This window comes from Anser cygnoides, chromosome Z (genome assembly GCF_040182565.1).
Source record: "Anser cygnoides isolate HZ-2024a breed goose chromosome Z, Taihu_goose_T2T_genome, whole genome shotgun sequence".
Taxonomy (NCBI): domain Eukaryota; kingdom Metazoa; phylum Chordata; class Aves; order Anseriformes; family Anatidae; genus Anser; species Anser cygnoides.
Window position 1 is genome coordinate 19,881,412 of NC_089912.1, and position 24,681 is coordinate 19,906,092.

The 24,681-nt window shown below is 42.4% G+C and overlaps 1 long non-coding RNA gene across 1 annotated transcript; it reads left to right on the forward strand.

Moving 5' to 3' along the window:
• Positions 1-832: 832 nt before the first annotated feature.
• LOC125181364 (uncharacterized) lies at positions 833-23,434 on the forward strand. Its single transcript, XR_010827764.1, has 4 exons — positions 833-1,481; positions 20,105-20,218; positions 20,515-20,665; positions 22,532-23,434. It is a non-coding gene; the product is annotated as an uncharacterized lncRNA (long non-coding RNA).
• The last annotated feature ends 1,247 nt before the right edge of the window (positions 23,435-24,681 follow it).

Below are 24,681 nucleotides of genomic sequence, written 5' to 3' on the forward strand. Positions count from 1 at the left end.
GTGGCCCTCTGCTGGACTCTTTCCAGGACATCCCTGTCTTTTTTTGTAGCGGGGAGCCCTGGAACTGGACACAGTACTCCAGGCGAGGCCTGACGAGGGCAGAATAGAGGGGGAGGATCACCTCCCTTGACCTGCTGGCCACACTCCTTTTAATGCATGCCAGGATCCCATTGGCCTTCTTGACCACCAGGGCACACTGCTGACTCATGGCCAACCTGTTGTCCACCAGGACCCCCAGGTCCTTATCCTCAGAGCTCCTCTCCAGCAGGTCATCCCCCAGCCTGTACTGCGCATGCGGCTGTTCCTTCCCAGGTGCAGGATTCTACACTTGCTCTTGTTAAACTTCAATTGGTTTGGTTTCTTCCTGCCCAAAGTTCCTTCCTGCCCAAAATGCTGTTGATCCTCAAGATTTTGCAGGGATGGTCTTCTGCAATGCCCACCTTAACTGCAAAAAATGTTGCACAGCACTCTTGCCAACTGAATAATGCAGAAGAAGGTGCAGTGCTGGTGCAGATGAGAGAGAACCATAGCATGCTGCAGGTGCCCCAGTGGCAAGCCCCCATTCTCCTGCCATGTATCTGTGGCAGATCTCACATGTCCTGGAGAGCCACCCTACTCCTGTGCTGTGTGACTACAAATGCACAAGAAATTAATAGAAAATCAGCTATGGTACCAAAGTAACCTAATTAACACAATTCGTTTGACATTCCAGAAAACAAGTAGGATCTCAGGTGGCCCTGCTTTATGATAAACACAACTCAATTTAACCTACGTATTTTTATACAAATCATCAGTGTAAGACTACACTAAACGCAAAGACACATTCGATTTCTTGTGATCCAATCTTCAGTGGTTTGTTAAAATCTCTATAAATAACTCTGTTTTCACAGCTCATCTTTTAGTATCATTAGATAAGCCCTTTTTCAACTTCAACACGAATCTTACGACATTCTCTCAACTACCTGCTAGCACTTGCTATACATGAAACAACGCCCCCCCCCTTCTGGGCTACGGCAAAGTTGCACTTACTTGCGGAAAACCACTGCAGAAGAATGGAACAAACTCCTATTAATGTCTACTGAGAGTGTTCCGTAATTAAACTACCTGACCGGAACAAGAAGAGCCTTAAGGCCTTGTCCTGGTTCCAGTTAGGACAGAGTTAATTTTCCCTCATAGTAGCTGGTAGGGTGCTATGTTTTGGATTAGGATGAGAAGAGCGCTGATAACATGCTGATGTTTTAATTGTTGCAGAGCAGTGTTTACACCAGGCCAAGGACTTTTCGGCTTCTCGCTCTGTCCTGCCAGCGAGCAGGCTGGGGGTGCAGCAGGAGCTGGGAGGGGACAGACCCAGGACAGCTGACCCAAACTGGCCAAAGGGGTATTCCATACCATCTGACGTCATGCTAAACAATATATAGGGGTGGCTGGGCGGGGTGGGGGGCCGGCTGCTCGGGGATAGGCTGGGCATCGGTCAGCGGGTGGTGAGCAATTGCATTGTGCATCACTTGTTTTCTTACACATTATTATTATTAATACTATTATCATTATCACTATTATTGTTATTATTGTTATTATTATATTCCTGTCTTAATAAACTGTCTCTATCTCAACTCACCGGCTTCACTTTCCCGTTTCTCTCCCCCATCCCAGAGAGGGAGGGGGGAGGGTGAGCGAACGGCTGTGTGGTGTTTAGCTGCCAGCCGGGTTAAACCACAACAGCCCTTTTTGGCGCCCAACTTGGGGCTCGAAGGGTTGAGATATCGACAAATTTGACCAGAGTGTGTTAAACTAAAATTGGTATAAGTATTGGACCTGCTTAATAGTTGCTAGTCACGATGTTGATTGCCTTAATCTCCAGTCTGCTGTACCTGTATTCCAAATTGAGTTTTATAGCGCGTTACTTTCTGTATGTGCTCCCTGTTGCACTGTTTATCCTTTCCAGGCCCTGGTTTAAGATTGTTATGGTACTGTGCGGTGTAACAATGGCTTATGAAAAGATGAGATTTCTGGTCACGACTTTAACCTGGTATTTGTACTCAGAACTGACGTTGACTCTATACTTTGGAACCCATATCTCGGAAACTATTAGCAATTACACCTATTGCCTGTTTTCGTTAGGGATCCAATCTGTGAAAGGGACAGGGGAAGACATGTTTCCCTACCTGTTCACTCTCCCTTTCTCCTTCACCACCACCCTCTTATCCCCCGAGCTAGTTACGGTGGTTCTCCGAGATGTTGAATATCCTTGGGATACTCAGACCAGCCTGCTCTTGTTGTTATGTCTCCTGAATGCGCTTCAGGTTTTGTTGAGGGTTAAACAACTACTTAGGAATCTCATCCGGAGATCTGTCTTGAGGCGGGATAGTTGCGAGTGGCAGGGAGTGTGGGAGGATATGGGCAGGTTTCTAGAGCAGTGGTCACCTCCAGTGTTTTGGACATTCACCCCTGAACAACTGCAAAATCCTAAAAAGCTGGCAGAATGCTTGAAAAAAAGGTGTCATGACTCTGGCAGTTCCAAAGTGATACAAATCACTGTAGCGTGCTGGGGTCTGGCTTGTGCCTATCGAGCTGCAATTGATGCTACTAGCAACCTAGCTCCCGCTCCTGCAGCCGTTCCAGTTCCAGCTCCTGCAGACACTCCAGCTCCTGCAGCCACTCCAGCTCCTGCAGCCGCTCCAGTTCCAGCTCCTGCAGCCACTCCAGCCCCTGCAGCTGCTCCAGCTCCTGCAGCCGCTCCAGCTCCAGCTCCCGCAGCCGCTCCAGCTCCAGCTCCTGCAGCCGCTCCAGCTCCAGCTCCTGCAGCCACTCCAGCCCCTGCAGCTGCTCCAGCTCTTGCAGCCACTCCAGCTCCAGCTCCTGCAGCCGCTCCAGCTCCAGCTCCTGCAGCCGCTCCAGTTCCAGCTCCCGCAGCCACTCCAGCCCCTGCAGCAGCTCCAGCTCCTGCAGCTGCTCCCACTCCTGTGGCTGGGTCAGAGAAACGAGCTGTAGCAGTGCAAGTTGACCCCGCAGAGGGTATTCCAACCCCTGTGGCAGACCCTGTGTCTGGGTTAGAGAAACGAGCTGTAGCAGTGCAAGTTGCCCCTGTAGACAAGGTGAAAAAATGGTATAGAGGCTCAGGTCGTTTAGAACGCAGACAGTCTTCTGCGAAGTCTGGGCATAGTGAAGACGAGGCTGGGCCACCAAAGGTGCAGGAGACTGAAGATGAGGATGGGGATGTCGAAAAATCAACAGTAACTACCCGGACTCTATACCAGCGTGAGCTACGAGATGTGCGAAACGATTTTGGTCGCTGTATAGGTGAGCAGCTTGTCACCTGGCTGCTCCGGTGCTGGGACACGGGAGCCAATTATGTGGAATTAGAGGGCAAGGAAGCCAGGCGGCTGGGATCCCTTGCTAGGGACGCATGCATTGACAAAGCAATTGGAGATGGAGCACGATCTCGCAGCCTCTGGAGGCGTCTCCTGTCAGCTGTGCAGGAAAGGTATCCCTTCAAGGAAGAACTTGTATGTCTACCAGGCAAATGGACCACCATGGAGAAGGGAATTCAGTACCTGATGGAATTGGTCGTACGGGAAGTAATTTATAAGGACCTAGATGACGCACAAACATCCGCAGATCCAGATGCAGTCCGGTGTACACCACCCATGTGGCGGAAGTTTGTACGGAGTGCACCATCATCATATGCCAGCTCATTGGCAATACTAGCCTGGAAAGCGGAGGAGAATCCCACAGTGAATGAAGTGACTAAAATACTCCGGCAGTACGAAGGAAATCTCTCCTCTTCCCTACAGGCCTGTGTCTCGGCTGTAGAGAAACTCTCTGAAGAGGTCCACCAACTTAAAGAGAATTTATCTTCCCCTCCACCTGAACGAACCAGTGTCCACCAGCTAAAAGAAAATGCTTTGGAGAAACTTTCTGAAAAGATCCACCAACTTGAAGAAAGATTATCTTCCCCTCCACCTGAACGAACCAGTGTCCACCAGCTAAAAGAGAATACTTTGGAGAAACTTTCTGAAAAGATCCACCAACTTGAAGAGAGATTATTTTCCTCCCCACCTGTACAAACCAGTGTCTCAGCTATTAGGGGTAAACGTTCATCTATGCAAGGAAGACAATATGGTGGGCACACACACCGCGCCACCCTGTGGTTTTACCTACGTGACCGTGGAGAGAACATGAGAAAATGGGATGGAAAATCTACTGCGACCCTAGAGGCACGGGTACGTGAATTGCAAAGGAAAACAATTGGGAAAAAGGAGTTCTCTGAAAAGTTTGCTGCTCCAACTTCCAGCAGGCAGTCCTTTAAACACAGAAACGAAGATTCTGACCAGGACTAGAGGGGCCCTGCCTCCAGCCAGGGGGAGGAAAGGGACAATCGAGTTTATTGGACTGTGTGGATTCGATGGCCTGGCACGTCAGACGCACAGAAGTATAAGGCTTTGGTAGACACCGGTGCACAATGTACTCTAATGCCATCAAGCTATAAAGGGCCAGAGCCCATCTGTATTTATGGTGTGATGGGGGGATCCCAGCAGTTAACTGTATTGGAGGCTGAAGTGAGTCTAACCGGTAATGAGTGGCAAAAGCACCGTATTGTGACTGGCCCGGATGCTCCGTGCATCCTTGGCATAGACTATCTTAGAAGAGGATATTTCAAGGACCCAAAAGGGTTCCGCTGGGCTTTTGGCATAGCTGCTTTGGAGACAGAGGACATTAAACAGTTGTCTACCTTGCCTGGTCTCTCAGAGGACCCTTCTGTTGTGGGGTTGCTGAGGGCTGAAGAACAGCAAGTGCCGATCGCTACCACAACTGTGCACCGGCGGCAATATCGCACCAACCGAGACTCCCTGAGTCCCATCCATAAGCTAATTCGTCAACTGGAGAGCCAAGGAGTGATCAGCAAGACTCATTCACCTTTTAATAGTCCTATATGGCCAGTGCGAAAGTCTAATGGTGAGTGGAGACTAACAGTGGACTATCGTGGCCTGAACGAAGTCACGCCACCACTGAGTGCTGCAGTGCCGGACATGCTAGAACTCCAGTATGAACTGGAATCAAAGGCAGCCAAGTGGTATGCCACAATTGATATCGCTAATGCATTTTTCTCCATCCCTCTAGCAGCACCGTGCAGGCCACAGTTTGCTTTCACTTGGAGGGGAGTCCAATATACTTGGAATCGGCTGCCCCAGGGGTGCAAACACAGCCCTACCATTTGCCATGGACTGATCCAGTCTGCGCTGGAGCAGGGGGAAGCTCCTGAACACCTGCAGTACATCGATGACATCATTGTGTGGGGTGACACTGCAGAAGAAGTTTTCGAGAAAGGGAAGAAAATAGTCCAAATCCTTCTGAAGGCTGGTTTTGCCATAAAACAGAATAAAGTTAAAGGACCTGCACGAGAGATCCAGTTTTTAGGAATAAAATGGCAAGATGGACGTCGTCAAATCCCAATGGATGTGATCAACAAAATAACAGCTATGTCTCCACCAACTAGCAAAAAAGAAACACAAACTTTCCTAGGTGTCGTGGGGTTTTGGAGAATGCATATTCCAAATTACAGTCTGATTGTAAACCCGCTCTACCAAGTAACCCGTAAGAAGAATGCTTTTGAATGGGGCCCTGAGCAACGACAAGCCTTTGAACAAATTAAGCAGGAAATAGTTCATGCAGTAGCCCTCGGGCCAGTCCGAACAGGACCAGATGTAAAGAATGTGCTCTACACCGCAGCCGGGGAGAATGGTCCCACCTGGAGCCTCTGGCAGAAAGAACCTGGGGAAACTCGAGGTCAACCCCTGGGGTTTTGGAGTCGGGGATACAGAGGATCTGAAGCCCGCTATACTCCAACTGAAAAGGAGATATTGGCAGCATATGAAGGAGTTCGATCTGCTTCGGAAGTGGTCGGTACTGAAGCGCAGCTCCTCCTGGCACCCCGACTGCCGGTACTAGGCTGGATGTTCAAAGGAAGGGTCCCCTCTACACATCATGCAACTGATGCTACATGGAGCAAGTGGGTTGCACTGATTACTCAGCGGGCTCGAATAGGAAACCCCAGTCGCCCAGGAATCTTGGAGGTGATTATGGACTGGCCAGAAGGCAAATACTTTGGGATATCATCAGAGGAGGAGGTGGTTCGTGCTGAAGAAGCCCCACTGTACAACAAGCTACCGGAAAATGAGAAGAAATATGCCTTGTTCACTGACGGGTCCTGTCGTATTGTGGGAAAGCATCGGAGATGGAAAGCTGCTGTATGGAGTCCTACACGACGAGTTGCAGAAGCTGCTGAGGGAGAAGGTGAATCGAGTCAGTTTGCAGAAGTGAAAGCCATTCAGCTGGCTTTAGATATTGCTGAACGAGAAAGGTGGCCAGTTCTCTATCTCTATACTGATTCATGGATGGTAGCAAATGCCCTGTGGGGGTGGTTACAGCAATGGAAGCAGAACAACTGGCAGCGCAGGGGCAAGCCCATCTGGGCTGCGGCATTGTGGCAAGATATTGCTGCCCGGGTAGAGAACCTGGTTGTAAAGGTACGCCATGTAGATGCTCATGTGCCCAAGAATCGGGCTACTGAAGAACATCAAAACAACCAGCGGGTGGATCAGGCTGCTAAGATTGAAGTGGCTCAGGTGGACCTGGACTGGCAACATAAAGGTGAATTATTTATAGCCCGATGGGCCCATGACACCTCAGGCCATCAAGGTAGAGATGCAACCTACAGATGGGCTCGTGATCGCGGGGTGGACCTGACCATGGACACTATAGCACAGGTTATTCATGACTGTGAAACATGTGCTGCAATCAAGCAAGCCAAACGGTCAAAACCTCTTTGGTATGGAGGACGATGGCTGACATATAAATATGGAGAGGCCTGGCAGATTGATTACATCACACTCCCTCAAACCCGCAACGGCAAGCGCCACGTACTTACAATGGTGGAAGCAACCACCGGATGGCTGGAAACATATCCTGTGCCCCATGCCACCGCCCGGAACACTATCCTGGGCCTTGAAAAGCAAGTCCTATGGCGACATGGCACCCCAGAGAGAATTGAGTCAGACAACGGGACTCATTTCCAAAACAACCTTATAGACACTTAGGCCAAAGAACATGGTATTGAGTGGGTGTATCACATCCCCTATCATGCACCAGCCTCTGGAAAAGTTGAACGATACAATGGACTGTTGAAGACTATACTGAAAGCAATGGGTGCTGGGACATTCAAAAATTGGGATACACATTTGGCAAAGGCCACCTGGTTAGTCAATACCAGGGGATCTGCCAACCGAGCTGGACCTGCCCAATCAAACCTGTTACGCACTGTAGAAGGGGATAAAGTTCCTGTAGTGCACGTAAGAAACATGCTGGGTAAGACAGTCTGGGCTACTCCTGCCTCAGGAAAAGGCAAACCCATTCGTGGAATTGCTTTTGCTCAGGGACCTGGATGCACTTGGTGGGTAATGCAAAAGAATGGGGAGGTCCGGTGTGTACCTCAAGGGGATTTGATACTGGGTGAGAATAGCCCATGAGTTGAATTGTAGTATGTTAATTATTATATAATACTGTATGTCATCACTACCATGATTGCTATATATCATAGACGAAAATGGTGATTAATTACAAGGTATTGGAAAGAGTGTAACCTGAGCATGACGTAAATGGTATGGAATAAGGGGTGGATATCTGTCCTGGTTCCAGTTAGGACAGAGTTAATTTTTCCTTCTAGTAGCTGGTAGGGTGCTATGTTTTGGATTAGGATGAGAAGAGCGCTGATAACATGCTGATGTTTTAATTGTTGCAGAGCATTGTTTACACCAAGCCAAGGACTTTTCAGCTTCTCGCTCTGTCCTGCCAGAGGGCAGGCTAGGGGTGCAGCAGGAGCTGGGAGGGGACAGACCCAGGACAGCTGACCCAAACTGGCCAAAGGGGTATTCCATACCATCTGACGTCATGCTAAACAATATATAGGGGTGGCTGGCCGGGGTGGGGGGCCGGCTGCTCGGGGATAGGCTGGGCATCGGTTGACGGGTGGTGAGCAATTTCATTGTGCATCATTTGTTTCATATACATTATTATTGTTAATACTATTATCATTATTAATATTATTATTATTGTTATTATTATTTTTCTGTCTTAATAAACTGTCTTTATCTCACCTCACCGGGTTGACTTTCCCGTTTCTCTCCCCCATCCCAGAGAGGGAGGGGGGAGGGTGAGCAAACGGCTGTGTGGTGTCTAGCTGCCAGCCGGGTTAAACCACAACACTTGCATGCTGATTTCTGCCAGGAAGTCTGGTTGTTGGTATTTACTTCAAAGATGACTCAGAGAGAATTATTTCAGACTTGCTTAACTTAGATAGGGGGAAGCTTTGGAAAATGAGTTAGGGAGTTTGAAACCTCTTTGAAATCTTAATGCTATTTGATATTAGGGGTGGGCATTAGTAAGTGGTTCTGTCAGACCCAGGCCTCCTTATGTCCTTTAATGTGTTTTTGTTTGACCTACCACTCTCACAGGAAGACCAGATTCATCCTGAGCTGGTGGAGCTCTGCCACCATTCCTGCATCCACAGAGCTGCAGGGGACAGGGGCCTCAGGGGCTTCAAGCTGGCTGCAGAGCCTGAGCTCAGGGTTGGCCATGAGCCTCTCACTGGACTCCATGCTTCTGCAAGCAGATGAAGTAGCTTGGTTGAAGCCCATCTAGTATCTTTCTACTAAACTGCAGTCTCCACATTGGCTTCAGTGGTGGTCTGTCCCGAAAATAAGATAAAACTTCTCTGTGCAGAGATTACGAGATTTACAAACAGTATCTGCCGTGGTTTGGCTCTGCATTTTTACTTGACTATGGAAGCTTCATCCATTTGGCATCAATGCGTGTGTGTTTCAGATACCACCCATGCATCTGTGGACTAACGCAGGGCTTTAACCTGATAGCTCTGATAAGCTTCCTACGTGCTCCGTGTACTTGCTTTTTAGAGGACAGGATGGTGAACATGGTTTCTGACAGTCAGGGTATTGTTCAGAGACCTGGAAACAGAAGAAGGGATTTAGCTTTCTTTATGCTTATTGTATTTGTTACAGTGTTATAGCACTGCCATTTTTTTTTCTTATTAATAATTTCCTCTATATTAACCACTAATGAGGAAGCCCTTGCCACCTTTCTATTGAGTGACATTCCATTCTGCTGGCCAGCTGAACTGAAGTCTCCTTTGTTCTGATCCTTAAACAGTTACAATGAAAATGCCACTTCTCAAAAAAGAGTAGATGTAAAACATTCCAGCAGCACTGCTGATGAGGCAAGTCTTACAAACCTAGAGCAGTGTCAAGAAGAGAGGTGATTAACTATGGCATAATTTTCTGGGAGATGCTGATATAATTGTCAAATCATCTGGAGCATGCCAAGCAGTCATAATGACCAGCTCAGCATTGGTCATGTTGTGAACATTGCCCATTATGCAGATTAATGCAGGTCTGTAACAAGTATGTTTGGCAATGTGTTTCCTCCAAATTAAAGATATAATAGTGGATTGAGTTCAATGTAATTATGGGTTGGAACTACTAAATAATATCAAATAGCATGCATTACCCTTACTTTGTTGTAAACCTAGGCAATGTCTTTTGATTTAGAAACAGTTAGAAATATTTTGTCCAGCAGTGGCAATAACACACTGGTTTTCCATTTGTTAAATTATATGCATTACCAGTGAACTGAGATGCTCCATGCTTGCTCAGATAACCAAAGAGCAAACTCAGGATCTAAGCAGCATCTTAGTTTGCAGACAGACTGCTGCCCTGAGAGTGGACGCTTCTTCAAGACCACTTCCATCCACTTCCACTTTGCAAAGGAGAGTAGAGAGCTGCCAGATGCAGCTGGTGCTACCCCATCTCCTCTTTAGGACTGCCAGCTCCTCTCCTTTCATTTTTCCTGGATCTGTTTGCTACCCTTTGTCTGTGCTTCCAGGCAAGTCCAGATAAACCTAATGACTGAGTATGAGATGTGGTTATAACATTAGGTCTTTTCCTCTGCTTCCTCTGTCTTTTGTTCTGAGGCTTGTGGTGAAGAGACCTCTGCATGAGGTAAATGCTGCCCATACCCTGGGAATGTGTGAAACTCAGCATAACCCCAAGTAGTTTTCATCACCTGCTCTGTTTTGAAATTTCTGATGCAGTTTTTTGCTTTCTATTTTGGTCCTGCAAAATGTTTTTCTCTCAAAGTGCCTCTTTTTGTTTATTTGGAGGCAGACATTGTGGATACTTTAGAGTGTACACCTCTACTCCTAAGGTTAAATGAACACAAAATTTGTTCAGAAAAATTCATGAAAATTCAATCTTGTGAATTAACCTTGTTTATTTGAGTAATTATGTGCAACACTTTATCTCAAGAAATTAAGTATAGCATTATTTACTGGTTGTTTCAATCATATATGGAGAACAATATGAACCCTTTCTCATATAATAAGAGAGAAAAACTAAGTAGTTTATCCAGTACATTTTCCCGAGTTAAAATTAAATATATTTGTGCAAGGGTTTGTAATTTTTTATTTCAGTGTAAGTTTTAAACAGCAATTTAAATACAGGTTCTTGATTATAAAAGGACCTGTAGAAAGTGTAGATTGAGACTGACATTTTGCTGTTCTGGCTGTCAAAAATATTTAAGAATTGCCTAGATTGTGATATTATTTACAAAGCGAAAACACATGTTAAGCTACTGAAGGTTTCAAAACACTTTAAAAGGAACTTCTTGTGATAAGTAGGATAAACTAGTACTTGTACACTGGGTAGTGTGAACTGCTCAACAGCAATTCAAAGACTGGGAAAAAAAATCAGCTAGTATCCTTTAATTTTCTTAAAAATCTGTCTCCCTCAGTGGGATAGAGAGTTTTTTACGGTTGTGATTTGCTGTATTTTTATTTATTATTTTTTTAAATGAATAGTACCTCACAGTCAATAGTTGACATGCAACATGAAAGATCCAATATCTAATGACAGTAGAAATGTCATTAATGGAGTAAAATCAGCCTAGAGCCTGCAGTCAGTGTTTCACTTCATTCACAGTCAGAGGGGTGTTTTTCCTAGATCAATTCTGTGCCAAATCTTGTTCAATTTATCCAGCCAATGCTTCATCTTGAAGGGTGGATTGAGTACAGAGCAGGATGCTTTCCTGATCCATTGTTTTACCTTTTCTGGTGTTTGCAATGCATGCAAAGCTCAGATGATGCAGTTTCTGCAAAACCTGAAGCTAAAGATCTTTCCCTGAGCCATTGCTGAGGCAGCAGAAATCATTCTGTGGTGAATGATTACTGAGCTAGCTGGTATATGCCCTGCTCTCTCCAGTTGCACAGCTGCTGCAGGTGAAAGCCATTCTGATTTTTTTTCCTTTTCACTACTCACCCTCCAAAATCCTTGTGGATGGTTAAGGCTGATCGCTTTTACAAACACTGTCATCCAAAATTCCTGTCTTGCCTTGGAGCAACAGAACATGCAGAGATTCTTTCCTCTGCACCATGACCCAAGCAGCTGATGGTGAGAGGGGCTATTCCTGCCATTCTGACACATCCAGCAGTCCTCTGCTTTGCTTATCTCTAAAGTCAGCATCAGAAAATCACACAACAGAAAAGGAGTTGGATATAACGTCATTGGCTAAATATTAGCCAGCGAGGTGATGCTGCTGTAAAAAGTGTCTAGCCATCCGGGAGGCACAAGCACAACTGTTCAGAAACATACAGTAAAATGGCTGTTTCATCACAACACCTGCAAGGTCTCGGTAGGAGTAATGTGTAAAGGGCCTGGTGGCTGTAGGACCACTGTGACATAAAATACATTAACACCTCAATCCACCCAGAAGGACAGTATTTTCTTTAAAAGTTTAGTAAAGTGATTATAAATCAAACAATACATGCAGCAGGCACAGCAGTGGCAAATTACAGCTTTGGGGACAAAATGTATTGGTAGAGGTGACTTAATATTGATACGTTGCCTGATGTCCAATAACAATGAGTAGATTCGCAGGGCTATTTTTTCCTGTGATTTTTTTTTTAATCCTCTGTATTCCTATTCTTCATGTCTTCTGCTTTTCTCTCTTGCCTGAACCATTTTGTCCTCATTTCCTCTAACTCCCTTCAGCCTGACAGTGATGCAGATGTTGTTCCATGTATACATCTTTTGAAACACCAACAGGTTTATTTTTCTGAACACATCCAGTAAATAGTTGTGAGGGAATGAGAACTATAAGTACTTAGCTAAGCATTACACTTTTGAGGTCCACAATCATATTTCAGAATTTTTTCTTCAGTCATCCTGCAAAAAGTCCCTGCAAACGTTTTATTGGGTGTAGTTAAGGTAGATGATGAAGCAGAATTATATCTGCACTTTCTATTTAAATATTCTGTTTTCAGTGGTATGTCTGTGACAGGACAAAATATCAGCATGGAAAGTTTTCTTTCAAGGGTAAATCTGTGTTCTTTTACAACCAATGCAGAAATGTATGAATGCTCTTTCAGTTTTTCTTTTTTTCTTTTTTCTTTTTTTTTTTTTCTCTGCATAGTTCAGTTGTTCCTGAGAGATTACATAAACGAAGATTTTCTTATCTGCAGTAAAATGTAAATGTAAACAATTTTGATTGAACAGGCTTTCAAGTTGGCTCTCTTCTGAGTCCTAGACAAGTCCAATTCTTGCAGTGTAATACCTTTCCCCCTGCTGAAAATATGCAAGGACTATCTCAACTTGAAGTTGAGTGGGCAAAGGACACAGACCAATTTTCGAATTTCTATTCGAATAGAGGCAAGTCCCTCTGGATTTGTCTTGGTTCAAGAGCAAGAGAAAGACTGAAAATCTGAGAAACAGTAATTGAAGAAGGTGATTCCCAAGCAAAGGAAGACTTGCATTTCAATGGTTTCAATGAGATAGAGGGGAAAATTGCCTGATGGACATGGGGTAGTGTGAATGGGACATGCAGCACAGTGAAATGGGAACAAAAGGCAAAAAACAGGCATTAGTCTGGAGAGCAGAGAATCAACTCAGCTGACACAGGGATGATCGGTGCCAGCGCAGGTTCGGTGAATCCCAAAGTGGCCACTTGGCTTGTGGTAGACATGAGCTCCAGTCATGCAGAGGAGCCGTGCTGGTGTCCTGCAGGGGTGGTTGGCACTGCTCATCTGGTGCAACAGGCACGACTGGTGCATGCTGAGAAGGGCAGCATTGTCTTTGCTCTACTGAGGAGAGTGGTCACCGCAGGGTTCCCTTTTCAAGTGTGATCCCTCTGTCAGGATAAGAATTTGTACCTCGCTCTTGTGCTGCTGAAGCACAAGAAGTTCCTCTACATAATTTACACCATCCCAGAGAAGCTTTTAATTTGTTGAAGGCAAAGAGAAAGACTCTTAAGAGACTGTATCATGCCTGCATCCTGGTCACTGCCACTCTGCGCTTGTGGTTACCCCGTGTGCAGCATGCACCAGGATCATGTCAGCAGTCCCAGTTATGCATACTGCATGCTTGTGCTACACAAATAAATGACTCTGACACCTTGAAAGAGTGGTGAGTTAGTTTCTGATCCTCAGTTATCTCTCCTATAGAAAAGTAGAGAGCCAGAACAACCCAATTACATCCATTTTATAGCATCTCAACTTGTCTGAGTTACTCGTCACGGAGTTTGAAATCCCTTACAGGACAAATACATTGTAGTCTGAATTTTCTGAATCAAAGGCATGGATTGCTTCTATCCCTAACAGCAGCATTGCTATTCTTACCCTGTGTAGTTAAAACTTTGCTTTTACTTGGACTCACGCCAGTGGAGAAGCTCATTATCACCTGTCATTCTTGCAGTGCTTCCTGGCTAAAGCTTTGAATCCTTCTAGTTTCCTTGGCCATGGGCAGCACTTGCAGTCAGGGCTCCTCAGGGGCCTTATCTAGCCCCTTCATTAAGCAGTTATACTCCTCCTTATTCCATATCTGTTATTATTTCTGGGCACTATTTTTTTTTTGAAGACTGTGAAAGCTGTGGTTTAGCTAAAAACAATTGTGAGAGTTTAACTCTAAACATCATTTGTGTCACATGTAGTGTTTAATTTTGTTCTGTTTCTGTACTAATTACCTACTTGATGGTGGATCTCAGAACTTTTTGTCATTCCTTGTTCTTCCTTGTTATTGCAGCTTACAGCCTGGAGTAGGTGACAGGATGATTGCCTTCCCTTTACAAAATTTTATCTTTTTTAAAGCTGTTATACTTGATTTAAACAAAACAAAAAACAGTGTGTGTTCTGACTTGAAGCTGTACTCGTAATTTGGGATTGGGTTAAAACTATCAAGCTGTTGATATGAAAAATTACTTTTTCTTGGTTAGATGTGAACCAAACATTTTCTTTAACACTATTTAAAAATATAAAAAATATAAAAAATAACTGTGGCAAAACTTAATGAAAGCAGAAATGTGTGGTCTTGATCTTATCTGTTTTCTTCCTGCTCTGCAGCCTTTAGAAAGCTGCATTAGAGCAAGATTTTTTGTCTTCAGAAGAAAAGGAAATAATATTAATAAAAAATGATAGCAATAAAAGCAGCACAATTCCTGATCTGTACGTTGCCTCTTACGTAAATGTCTCACTGTCTAGAGGGCTGGCAAAACAGCCTGTGATGTTTTCCAGGTCAGCTAATAGCTATCTCCTCCGTTGTCACACTGCAAGCCTGTTCAGCAATTCCAATCCAATGTAGTTCTTCATTACTCTAATCTGTTATTGTGCAAGAGACCATCTTGTTTTGGTAAAATGGTAAACCCACTCACAGCAATTTGATCTTCTACTTGAAAATAGTACTGTATTATTATTATTATTATTTTCACTTTCAGAAATCAACATGGTCCTATGTCTTATGGTGTTTTCAACCTCTCTCTGTCTCTCTCTCTCTCTTTTCCTGGTGAGAGGGCCCTTTTTATTTTTATGGGAACTAGTTAAAAACAGCTTTGCAGACATGGATAATTTTATAACCGTAAACAAAAGGGTAAAATAATATGCCTCTGTGAGACTATGTCACAGTTGGTCAAGGCAGAAACCTGGAGTGTGAGGCATTTTTCCACATCAGGTGTCTGACCTTGGTCCTCTGATCATACCCAAAATGTTTAAATGTCCCTGAACTTCAGGACCCAGCAGTCATTCAACACTGAGCAATGTTTTGTAGCTCTGAGGTGAAATGCTTTCCAGTAACCTTGCAGATTTAGCATGTTTATTCTTTCCTTTCACATAAAAGGATATTGATCAACAATGTTTACCAACCAGTTTCACTCACCTAGATTCCTAAAGATGTACAAATGCTTCCTGTAAGGATCACTCCCATTTCTAGGGCAGTCAATGTTGTCAGGCATCAGTCTGTATAATACGTTTCCTAATTCCCATTTTTATCTGATAAACCTGACTGGAGCCTCTCAAAAACAAAGAAGTATTTTTCATGGTGATTTGGATCCCATTTGTGTTGAAACTAGTGGATACTAATACTGCCAGCAGAAACCCCAAACATTTCACAAAGGTGATAATCAGCGTTTTACTAAGATGAAGAAACTGAATAAAAGAAAACCAGCACAGAGACTGACCGCAGAACAACAGTCCACACTGTCTCCTTATACCCTGTTACTTCTAGACATCACCTTAAATGGTGACCTAGTCTCTTTTAAAGAGCTTCATTGAGAACTACATTTATCCCAGCATTTATATATTGCAATTTATATACATCTTTTCATCTGTTTTCACTTATCTTTGTTTTGTTAATTTTTTTCCTGTATAAATCTAAATTATAGAATCTGTTTGAATTTACCGCAATTGAGTTTTGTTTTTTTTTTTTAAACCAGAGATACAATTTGGGTAGAATTGATTTGGCCAATAAAACTTTCAAGTAATTCTTTAAAATCATAGAATCATAGAATGGCTTGTGTTGGCAGGGTCCTTAAAGATTAAAAAAAAAAAGTTTCAAGCCCCATGCCATGGGCAGGAGATAAAGCAAAACCAAACCAAACCAAAAAAAAAAACAACAAGAACCAACACCATTGTTTGTGAATCTGTGAATCATTTCAAAATTTTTTATCAAACATTTTTAGTAGAAAGTTTTTGTTCTGAGTTCGCTTTGAAAAATTGTAGTAAACTTAATTTCTTTTGTGTATTTAAAGAGTGTTTTCAGTATCTAAAATAATGATTCAGTGATTTGTTTGCATACCTCTAGTTGTTACCACAAGATGTCTCTGTTCTTGCATTCCCTACAAATTATCATGCAGTGTTGTGACGGCACATCTGTGAGACAGGAAATTCAGTGGAGCTTAAAAAGTGTTGTAAACCAGAAACAATCTTCAGGTTTTAATTATCTCTTGATCAGTTTTGAACTATAAGTCAGCAGGAGGTTTATATACTTGATGCATATATTCCTATACACTGAAATTGTTTTAAAAGTATCTCTCTTCAGATTTAAAAGCAGAAGGTTGTGGATTGGTTATACTTTACAGCTTTTTAATGGAGATTTCCATGTCTATAATACAGTGACGTTCTTTTGTTTAAATAAATTGAAACACAGTGATCAGAATAAGTAAACAGGAAATGAATCATAGAATCATAGAACCATTAAGGTTGGAAAAGACCTCCAAGATCAGCAGATCCAACCATCACCCCACTGCCAGTATCACCCACTAGACCCTAAGCACCACGTCCAACCTTTCCTTAAGCATTGGTGACTCCACTTCCTCCCTGGGAAAACTGTTCCAATGCCTGACAACTCTTTCTGAGAAGAAATGTCTCCTAATTTCCAATCTGAACCTCCCCTGGCACAACTTGAGGCCATTCCCTCTAGTCCTAGTTACCTGTGAGAAGAGGCTGACCCCCAGCTCCCCACAACTTCCTTTCAGGTAGCTGTAGAGAGCAATAAGGTCTTCCCTGAGCCTCCTCTTCTCCAGACTAAACAACCCCAGTTCCCTCTGCCGCTTCACATAGGACTTGCCTTCTAGACACTTCACCAGCTTTGTAGCCCTTCTCTGGACATGTTCCAGATCCTTGATGTCCTTCTTATAACGAGGGACCCAAAAATGAACACAGTACTTGAGGTGTTACCTCACCGGGGCAGAGTACAGGGGGACGATCACCACCCTGGTCCTGCTGGCTGCACTATTCTTGATACAAGCCAGGATGCCGTTGGCCTTCTTGGCCACCCGGGCACACTGCTGGCTCATGTTCAGGTGAGCATCGACCAACACCCCCAGATACTTTTCCTCTGCACAGTTTTCCAGCTACTCTGCCCCAAGCCTGTAGCACTGCATGGGGTTGTTGTGGCCAAAGTGCAGGACCCGGCACTTAGCCATGTTGAACCTCATTCCATTGGCCTCTGCCCATCGATCCATCTTGTCCAGGTCCCTCTGCAGGGCCTTCCTACCCTCCAGCAGATCGACACTTCCCCCCAACTTGGTGTCATCTGCAAACTTACTGAGGGTGCACTCAATTCCCTCATCCAAGTCATCAACAAAGATATTAAAGAGGATGGGCCCTAACACTGACCCCTGGGTAACACCGCTGGTGACTGGTCACCAGCTGGATTTCACTCTGTTCACCACCATTCTCTGGGCCCATACATCCATCCAGGTTTTAACCCAGCAAAGAGTGTACCTGTCCAAGCCATGGGCTGCCAGCTTCTCCAGGAGATTACAATAGGAGACTGTGCCAAAGGCCTTGCTGAAGTCTAGGTAGACTACATCAACAGCCTTTCCCTCATCCACCAGGCGGGTCACCCAGTCATGAAAGGAGGCAAGGTTGGTCAGGCAGGATTTGCCTTTCACAAACCCATGCTCTCTGGGCCCGATCCCCTGGTTTTCTTGCACATATTGTGTGATTGCATTAAATGAAATTAAAGGCATATGTATATAACACTGGAGAAAGTAAAACATCTAGAATGAATAATACAAATAGATGGGAAAAAGAGGGCAAAATTGTTGAGGTGCACAGTAGGTTCTGAGAAGCAATTTGGAGAAAAAATGTGATTACATTTCATCATGCAGTAACATTAATTCTACCTTTCTCTGGTAGCAAAGTCTTAGAAAGTCATGACCATAATATATGTGTATTTTCCTTCCTTTTTTTCTTTCATTTTTTCCCACTCAAATCCGACATTTCATGACATGACCCTTCCCTGTTCGTTGTGACCAACACACAGCCATGTGCTCCCCATTGTACCACCCTTGCTTCTCTCTAATTAGGAGCAAAGTAGGAGGCACAGCAGCTCCTACCTTCCACTCTTACTGAAATCAACTTTGCATCCCTACCCATTTCAGATTGACAGTTATTCATGTTCAGGAATTTGCAGATTTACAATTCAATGACTATAGTCTTGTGAGGCTCAATTTAACAACAGAGGGAAACAATTTATAAAGTTTAAGAGACCTTCTTATTAAAAGCTTTCTTTAAATTGATTTAAAATACTTCCTATACTACATAAAATGGTTTTACAGGCACTGAAGAAAAATTGAGTTTAGTGTATGACTATTCTTATTTGAAAGTCAGTACTGAGGGAAAAAAAAGGAACTTTCTACTGCTTGCCTCTGTTAGAGAAGGGATTCAAAGCCACATGAAAGGAAAATATAAAATTCTTTAAAATAAAGAGGATCTATGCAGTGTTTTCCTGCTTTACTGCTAGGCTGGTTCCCTTCCAAATCTTAGATTTCACAGTCAAGTCCCAGGGTGAGAAGTGCTTCTAAATATCTGCCCTTTCAGACCACTGTGGAGACTGGGAAGGACACAGCTCTGAGCTTGAAGTCTGCAGCAATCAGTTTTTCTTTGAATAACAGGTGAGGTCTGGAGTATGTCAGGTGTGTCTAGAAGTTTTCAGAATATGGCTTCTCCTCTCTCTGCTAATCAAGCATTCAGGAAAAAGTCACCTTCTCAGAATTTAAGACTCATAACTGTTTAAAACCTTAGCAAATACCACAGTGTGTGTATACTATAAATGTCAGACATATTTTTTCTGGGAAGATTAGATTTTTACAGGAGAGAGTGAAGAATATCAATCAGCTGTAGCCCAGTGACCCTTTACTCCTGAAGCTTAACAGTGGATGTGTGTACAGCTTTTGATCAATGGCAGAGTGGAAGGCTTCAGGAAAGATAACCTCTCTGAACTACAGAAAGCATTTTAGGAGTCTGGAACCTCCATACCTTTTTTCTTGCCTTTGAAGCCAAAATAAATTTGACTTCATTGTGTTAAAAATGAAAATTGATCTCATTGCAAACGTGTCTATTTGTGTTTTATTGGCTCTTGGGCATCTTAAAATTTTTACTGTAGTCAGAATTTCTTAGTAAGACTTGAAGTTTTCTTTAGTTTTCATCTTTCATTCGATGGGTATCGGTCTTCTCTCTGTGTGATCTCTGCTATTTTCTAGATTGTCTTTAAAAAATGTGTCCTTGGCCAGCTTGAGTTCCCTTCTCTGTTTCAATGTTGTTTCTCTGCCACATCTTGCAGGTAGTGTTTGTGAATATTCTCACTAGTGTAAACAGCTTCTTCAAGGCTGATTTATGAGTTTTGAGGGATTATAACATACGTTCTCCCAAATGATGTATATATAACCTCAATACAATAAAGCAGAAAAAAATGTTAATGCTGCACTACCCAGCAAAATATTGTCTCCTGTAATCCTAGCAGAGCTTTGAGGACCATCTAACCAAATGCAAGAGGGCAGGAAGGAGTTGAAGTTGGACAGATGTTTGATTTACAACTGCTTTTATCTATGTCAGATTTCTCTTTTAAGCTCCTGAGATCAAACAGAGCTTGCTTTATCTTGTATACTAACTTTAACAGTGCTACAAGTTTACCTGTGCTTAATTGCTTGACCAACACCAAATTCATGTAAGTATTCTCTTGTCATAGCAGAGGGTGTTTTCCATTTTATATATATTTTTTATAGCTCTAAAGGAAAATCCCAAGCTCATGATGTAAATTTAAACACACTTAAAAGTGTATAAAAGGAACCATTTGTCTCAAGCTTTTTTTTGAGAAGCAAGGAAGGTACTTGCCTTGCAGAGAAGACTCATTGATACATGTATTGACACTGCAGGTTAATATTGTTAAATTTTGGTCCTTTTTATTCAAACTGCATTTTTATCTGTCCTCAGATAAAAAATGGAAATGGATTCAAGAGTGAAATCAACAAATGTTTGAAGGAATTAACAGTATGCTGCTAAAAAACACACAAAAGGAACAACTTGTTCTACTAGTACAAATTAGACGTAAGTAGATAGTACCCCAATAATATTGGAGTATAATATTATAGATTTCTGTGCCTTTAGTATAAATAGATACTAGTGATCTGACTATCCTTTGTAGAGTTCAGATAAAATGGTGTGGAAACATGGATGTCTGTAAAAATGATAATGTGATAATTCAAAGCATCTGTGACTGAAGATGAGTAAACAGCAGTAAAATGGCTTAGACATGGGCTGCCAAGCAGATCTGATGCCAAGCAAAAAGACAGGAGGAAACACCTCCAAAATATAACATATTTTTTTTTTTTTTTTTACCAAAGGGACTCAAATGTTCTAATTAGACATACTTCTGCAAGTCTGACAGCACATTATAATTTAGGCAAGTAAGAAATGTCACTGAAGTAAAAAATCATGGACTGGCTAACCTAGGACTCACTTAACTCACTTTTACAAGAGGAACAGGGATGAACTGTAAGTCTCATTTACATGAATTTATCCAAAATCAGTCCTGTCTAACTAAAAACATCTTATTTTACAGTATTATCTATAACATTGATAAAAGTAACACTGATACAATGTAATTATACGTCTGAAAAATGCCTAACACAATTCTACATAAATTCTACATTAAGAGACTAGAAAGCTATGAAATACTGAGAGTAAAATTAACCCTTCCTGAAGAAAAAAACAAAAATAAACAAACAAACAAAAAAAAACTAATAACATCATGGAGAAAGCGTCATTGTGTAGGAATGTCTAATTTTGGATTACAAAAATGTGTGTTTTTCTGCTGCCACATAAACCACTGCTACAGCCTGTATTTTACGTTAGCCCTAACTGAAGCAATATAAGAACAGAGTCAATATTTTAACAAGAGGGTGTCACCCCCCTTGAGTGCTTGCAGCCCAGAAAGCCAACTGCATCCTGGGCTGCATCAAAAGAGGTGTGACCAGCAGTGGAGGGAGGGGATTGTCCCCTTTTGCTCTGCCCTTGTGAGGGCCCCACCTGGAGTGCTGCATCCAGGTTTAGGACCCCCAGCAAAAGAATGTTGTGGGGCTGTTAGAGCAAGGAGGGCTACAAAGATGATCAGAGGGCTGGAGCACCTCTCCTGTGAAGAAAGGTTGAGAGAGCTGGGGATGCTCAGACTGGAAAAGAGAAGGCTCCAGGGAGACCTTATTGTGGCCTTTCAGTACTTAAAGGGGGCTTATAAAAAGATGGAGAAGGACTCTTTACTCAGGTAGAAAATGATAGGACAAGGGGGAATGGTCTTAAACTAAAAGAAGATAGTTTTAGGCTAGACATAATGTGGAAATTCTTCACTGTAAGAGTAGTGAGGCACTGGAATAGGTTGCCCAGAGAAGCTGTGGATACCACAACCCTGGAGGTGTTCAAGGCCAGACTGGATGGGGCCTTGACCAACCTGTTCTAGTGGTGGCATCCCTACCTATGGCAGGGGGGTTGGAGTTAGATGATCTTTAAGGTCCCTTCCAACTGGAACCATTCTATGATTTTATGACCCTAGGAAGCTGCAACTCCAGAAAGGACTTGGGAAGCACAGTAGGTAAAAAGATGACATCAGTTCTCTATTTAAGAGGAGATGTGCACTTCCTGATGGGATTAACAGAGAAATCTTAATTGAGCACTTATATCACCCACTACTAGTGCTCTACGATTACATTAAATTAGGTGCTAATACTTACAGATGAAAGTTGATAAATCAAGGAGAAAATTAAAAAGCCATCAAAAAAACATAAATTTGTAAAGCCATGTTTTATGAGAATCTGCAGATTTCTAGTCTACTTTATTTCTGAAACAGAAAGGTAAAAGTTGATATGTACCAAAACCCATAAAATCTCCAAGAAATATAAAAATAACATCAAGTAGATGGAAGCTGAAGCTGTTTAAATTTGGGGTACACACACAGTACAAAACTAATTAACATATCATAGAAGAAGCTCCCTGACTGGGAATTTTTAACTCAGGATCAGATCCTTTTTCCCCTACTATTTAAATTCTAATTCAGAAAATTATTTTGGTCTACAGTGACAACTGCTTGGACTAGATGATCAAATTTCCTAAGGTCCTTCAGGCAGTAAATATACAAAATTAACCGTGCTGGCAGCTTCGGGGTTTTTATATGTTAATATTTAAGATCTTCCAACAGTGAAAGTATATGCTAAGAAAATAGCTACTTATTTCAAGAAGTTATGATAAAACATTTTCTCAAGGATGTTACATGCAGGTCTGACAAAATATTTCTTTCCCCCTGACTTTCTTACAGACATACTTGTTAATATGGGCTTTCACAATACTAAATGTGCTTTGTTTCATTTGCAGAACTTTCTCATCTTAAAGCATAAAAAATCCCTCCACAGTACTGACATTTTTTGTTTGCTTGTTTCACCTCCTATTGTTACTACCTTCTGAAAAAACAAGAATGGTCAGAGAGAGCAGGTGAGTTGATGGTTTCTATGCTGGCAAGAGGTGGTGAGCAAAGACAAGGAAAAGAGGGGAAGATGTGTCAGCTCTGATAAGAGTGAACAGAGTTGGACAGAACTTCTGGGACTGCTTAGATGCTGCTTTGCACATCCTGCAGCTGCTCTGGATGGACAAAATCTGGCATCAGCAAATCAACCAAATTTTTGTTTTACTCTCAGCACATTTTTTCTTTCAAGATTTTTTTTTTATATATATTTACTGTGCAAAATCTAAACTGAATCTCATCCTCAGCTATTGTCTGTTTCTTCTCTCTGTTGAAACTTGTTTCTGATACACTTTAATTATTGTGTGATGTTTATTGTAAAATGTTTATTGTATGATGACATGGAAAAATATTAGACATACATGTTCACACAAATGTACTAATAAAAGCTATATAGATTTCCAATAAGTGATTATGGGTTTCTTCTTAGCGGTTTTTCAACATTGGCCTTAAAACATTTTTATTCCTTGGTTCAATTTTTAAAAGAGGGTCTGATTTCCTCCAGCTGTAAATTAGAAAACTAACCACACTGACTTATATTGTTGTAAAACTGTTCTAATTTTAGTTTAATAGCATGCACATTTGCTTTCACTAATTTAATTCATTTTGATTGTGTGTAAAGGGCAATAGTGTGCAATGCTTTGCTGATGCATTTTGTGAGAGGCTCAGATTCCATACCTATTAATGTGCAAAGGTAGTCCACCTGATGACACAAAAAATTTTCTGTTAGGAATGAGCCCATGGCTTCATTCCTGTCAGTCATGCAGGAATGCCAGTAGCACCACGATGCTTGTGGGACAACAGGCAATAGGTGTTGGAAGAAAGTGTTTGCTAAGCAATCATTTTGTCAAAACTTTTCCAATGTGTTCTGAACAAATATGGAGTGAGTTCATACTGATTTAGCACTTAATTTGGGCTGATTTGGTCAGTGCTTTATGACTTTTGTCAAATAATGGCTTTGTTAAAACATTCTAACGCAATCACAAGTGATCATCTGCTTTCAGTCTTAGGCATGGCCACAGCCTGAGGAAAATCAAGCTGGCTTTTCTGTAATGGTATTTTTTCATGTATTTAAGAACTAACTGCTTAGGGTTCATTAGGCCTTTTACCAAGAGTATTCAGCATTTTTGTTTTAAAGAGGAAGCATTGACCAGAGGAGGCTATTTGTACATATTGCTGTCATTTTCTGGAAAAGTATATGGTGTGTTGTGGGAGAGATGGATGAAAATTGGCAGCAGGGAGTAGGAGTTTCTGGGGAAGAAAAGAAACTGGCAAAAAGGAAAAAAACAGCACAAGACATTTTGGGGCATACTGAAGAGATGACTGCATGTTGAAAAGGCAGGCTGATGAAAACCTTCTCTGTTAAGAAGTTGGAGGAGGTCTGAGCAATGATTCTTGCAGGAGAGATTTCAAGAGGCCACAAAGACCAAGCGCCACAAAGCAAACAGGCTGCAGTTTACAGAAATCAAAGACCACACCGTGCAGCCTGTTGATGTCCGTGCTCCTCACCCGATTAGAAATGCCAGGAACAGAATGTAACTGTCTAGAAGACCTTACACAAAACAGCGTTTCTCTTTTATTGCGGGGTAAGATATACTGGACATTGCAGGAGAAAAAGGATGGAGGTTGAGTATGTGCACACCTTTGTTTACTTTGCACTAACATTTGTATCATGACAGAATGCACTCAGTATAAGGTTTAGAGGTTTCCAATCACAAAAAGTGATCTGCTGATGTACTGTTCTGTACTGCATTATGCCTAAAAGAGGAAAACTCATCTGAAAGCTTGAAGTGTTGTGAGAACTTGAAAACTTGCAGTATACTTCTAATCTGCGGATTTCATATGCCTATTTCAAATTTCTAAAAGATTCTGAGTAACTTTTCAGTATTACTGTGTCATTCCTTCTAATATGCAAAGTGGATTTGTATGACTTTTGCTTTGTTTAGATTACACTGCACCCTTTTTTATTTTTTATTTTTTGAAATGGAATTATTTCATGCTTTGG